Raw genomic sequence first — 4,451 nt, 5'->3', positions numbered from 1 at the left:
ATCTAGATGTTTTTCATGTCTTACAATTCAACATTCCCAGAATCATTCATTTATTCTAAAACTTCATTTCATCTGATTTGAATTTCACATCCAGCATGATGACTTTTTTTTTTTCTATTGTTTTGGCTACTTCCCTCTTTGATTATGCATTGTTGTAGAATGTCATTTGGGCTGTTTGGTAGAAGACAAGTAGGTAGCACCATTACACACACTCCTCTATGTGTGAATTGAATAGCAAATCTGTAGCCACAGAAAGGAATAAAGTGATCAGTCACTGATCATGGTATGTATTTGATATTCATTTGAGATTTGTGAACTGAAGATCTAGAGTAAAGCCACAGTTTTTACAGGTACTCTTAATAGAACTGTGTAAATGAAATTCGAATAGTGATGTAGGGAGGAGCAGGACTGTTTAGCTCAACTCTGGTAACTCAAATGTCTGCATATCAGTGAGGACTGTCTCTGTCTGGGTGTGGAGTGTGTGTGTATGTGTGTGTGAATGTGTGCCCCCACCCAAAATCTACTGAATTAGAAATTCTAGGATAAAGCTCAGCAATCTTTATTTCTACAAGACCTCCAAGTGGTTTTGATAGATGTTAAAGTTACAGACCCACACACATGTCATCATCATTGTTGCTTGACCATCTATACTGCTGAGGGATGCATTTCCACAGCTTTGCACTGGTCAAGCTACCTTGATTGCTATGATAATTGTGACACCCTTGGCTGGCTACTGCTGACCAAGCACTAACACCTGGTCTCCTCTCTTCTAGGTACCATCATTCCCAAGAATATTAACAAGACTAGCTTTGTGACTATTTCAACCTGCAGAGGGAAACTACCAGGGAACTTAGCAATGCTGGCACCCCTCTCACTAGCGAATTTCTGACGGGTTTGATGAAGGGTATGTTCTGCTTCTTTCCTTGAAACATACTTGAAGATCTTCAGGCTTCACATAGTATATACATTTTAGTATGCCATCTATACTTTTATAATTTCTTCTGTGGTCTGCTACAATAGTTCAGGCATTTTCATTGCACACGGAATGGGCATCATTTGTTTTAGTCTGTTCAGGTTGCTATAACAAAATACCATATATTGGTGGCTTATAAACAACAAACACTTTCTTTATTCTAAAGCTCACCTGCAAAAGTCCTTGCTCACTTATTTATATATCTTAAATTTATACATTTGCTATCAAATAACATTGACGTGTATTTCTGATGTTTACTAAATTATGTGTTAAATCCTGTGTCTGTTCTCTTTTATTATCGCTATTTATATCAATATGAAGTTCCTGAGTGTTAATTTTATGTTAAATGTATTGCTAATTAGCAAGTAGAAATTCAAAATATGAATTATACATATCAGTTCTATTATGTCAAACTATTTTGAAAGGGTATGTATTCTTCCTGGAAGTATATTTTAGGATGACCTTAGTATATGCTTAGTTTTAAGTTCATCTTTGTAAAATCATCAATCAAATAATTTTATACTTCTCAATATAATCAATAATAATCACGATTTAAAAAATAATACTTTTGACTAAATTAACATTACTTTGTTTTGTAAGTACTGTAATCCATAAGGAAGAATCAAATATTTGTCATTTTAAGTACACTCCAAATCAAGGTAAAGTTGCATTTTTTACAATGTCTAGCTTTATGCATACTAATAAAGGAACTTATTACATTATGCTTTAGGGAATATTGTTCTCATGCCTAGCTTCCTACATTTGTTATTTTTCTGCAGTTACTAATCAATTTCACACCTTGAGCTGAGGGACTTTTACCTATTATAGCGTAGAGTTTTGACAAATAGGTACATTATGGTGAAATAATTCAAAACTGCCAGTTTATTTATAAACAACTCTATAACTTCTAGAATAAGTCAGAATGCTATAATTCTAAAAGCTAAAGCCATTAATTTAATAGAAAATGTCATAGTATTTCGATGACAATAGATCAGTTATATTCTTCAACCTTGAAGACTATGATTTTTTTTCATATCTTCAGCAAGGTGAAAAAAAGAAAAAGTAAATTAAAAGTGTGTGCACTCTCACTTCACTTCTATTATCTTTTTTCAAACTGCAATTATGCTCTATTGGTATTACTACAGAATTGCCCTTTGCTCTTTGTTCTGATTTTGACATCTCTATTGCAAGTGATTATCCACAGCTGCCAGTTTTTACCACACCCCAATTTAAGACTTTTCAAGGTCTTCTTATTCAAGTTTGTATGAAGCTTATTAACTTTTTACAAATGGCCTACGAGGAATGATGTTGCCTGGTTTTTGCTTAAGTCTCAAACCTCTTTATTCTTTGTTATTAATTTACATGGAACATTTTTCATATATTTCATTTTTTCCAGCTTTATTTAGTTTTAAATGACAATATTTGTACCTATTTAAGATGTACATCATAATATTTTTATATATGTATACATTGTGAAATGGTTCTCACAATTAAGCTGATTAACATATCCATCACCTTTTGTTGTTGTGAGAACACTTAAGGTGTATTCTCTTATATAATTTCAAGTATGCAACATATTATTATTAACTATAAGCACCATGCTGTATATTAGATCCTCAGAGTTCACTCATCTCATAACTGAGTTTAGACCCTTGACCAACAGCTCCCCGCTTCCCCTATCTCTCAGCCCCTAACAACCACTACCTTCTTTTACTATGGATTGAATTTTTTAGATTTCACATATAAGTGACATCATACAGATTTATCTTTCTTGTCTGGCTTAGTATACTCCAGTTTCAATTACGTTATAATATCATGATTTCCTTCTATTTTAAGGGTTAATATGTAATGGAAAATATAACTATAATTTATATTATACATATATAATGTGTATATGTAAGTAAAATACATATATAATGTCATATATGCATGTAATTTTCCATATATATGTGTGTATACATTTGTGTGTCTGTGTATATGTGTCATGAACATGCTATGAAGACACACACATAAGTGTGTCTTTCCACAATATCCACTTTATTCAATCGTAAAGTTAAGTCACAATTATAAAGCAGGTTCAAGATTCCAAACTTAATGACATTTCACCATGTGATTAAATTTGGCTTCTTACATAGCACACAGAAAGGCATAAGACAAATCCACAGCAAACAAGATAACAGAAGGGTGTAGGAAGTTGAGAAACCATATGCGAAATCAGTCTATGGGCATGCAGTTGAGATAAGGCCTTGATCCCAACTGGGTCAGCTCTTGGCACTTACTGTTTCTTATGTTCAAACAGTAGATGATTTCAGGTCTGTTTGGAGATCAATGGGGCAGAGTCTTTGGAGTCAGCTGCCATTTTTTAAGTGATCAGACATAGAGAGGTCATGCTGAAGAGTCTGACAGTTTGCTGCCAAAATCTTCCCCTTTTAAAAGGGATTTAATCAGTCTCAGGCCCCTGCAGACCTCCTCTGGTTCTGCTTGTTATCAGTTCTGGAGTGTCAGCTGATGCTGGTCCCAGCAATATCTTATAGCTGTCATACCCTTAAATGCCTCTTTCATTGCTTGACACAGGCCCCTGCTTGACACAGGCTCCTACTTGACATGAGAGGCTCCATTTTGCTCTCTACGGTACATATCTAAATCTATCCATTCATCTGTATATTGATGCTTAGTTTATTTCCATATCCTGGGCTATCATGAGTAATGCTGCAGTTAACATGGGAGTAAAGATGTCTTTGAGATACTGATTTTATTTTCCTTGAATATAAACCTAGAAGTGGGATTGCTGGATCATACGGTAGTTCTGTTTTCATTTTTTGAGGAATCTTCATACTATTTTCCATAGTGGCTGAAGGCATACTCAATTCTAGACCTGCCATGTTCTGGTCAGCCTAAAACCTTCCAGCAATACCTTGTTTTGCTTACCTTAATACAACTATATCATTAGCTGTTACTATTCACATAGCCTAAATGTAATTATGTAAATCAAAGAACAGTTTTTGCCTGCTACAATTTTACGGGATCCATGAACACAGCCCTACTGGCCAGTAGGGCCAGGTGATGGAAAGGCATTTCCAAGCTGGCAGACACAAAACCCAGTATACTAGACATGCACACAACCCCCCTTTTAAGATGTAAGTGTAACCTGAGGAGAGGCATAGGTAGGATGGCACTCTTGGGTCACCCTATCTCTGGAGAATGTTGAATTAGGCCTCTAGATCTTTTGTTAAATTAAAAGCCTGCCCCCTCAAACCCTAGCTGCTAAGATAAACAAACAGATCTCTTTTGGGACAAGTCTGGGTGCATTGCCCCTCAATCCACTGCTCCTGGGCTAGATCCTGGGGCTTAGTCATGGGTTAACTAAGGTGAGTCTGCATGAGTCCTTTTAGAACTATCTCATCATTCTTGGTAGCTTTGTGAATTTAATGGACTCGAGCCCTGTTGGCTTTTGAGGCTAGATGTTTTGGAGGCCCAT

The sequence above is a fragment of the Nyctereutes procyonoides genome, unplaced genomic scaffold (assembly GCF_905146905.1).
Source record: "Nyctereutes procyonoides isolate TBG_1078 unplaced genomic scaffold, NYPRO_anot_genome, whole genome shotgun sequence".
Lineage (NCBI taxonomy): Eukaryota > Metazoa > Chordata > Mammalia > Carnivora > Canidae > Nyctereutes > Nyctereutes procyonoides.
The sequence above is the reverse complement of the archived record's forward strand: the minus strand, read 5'-3'. Positions refer to the sequence as shown.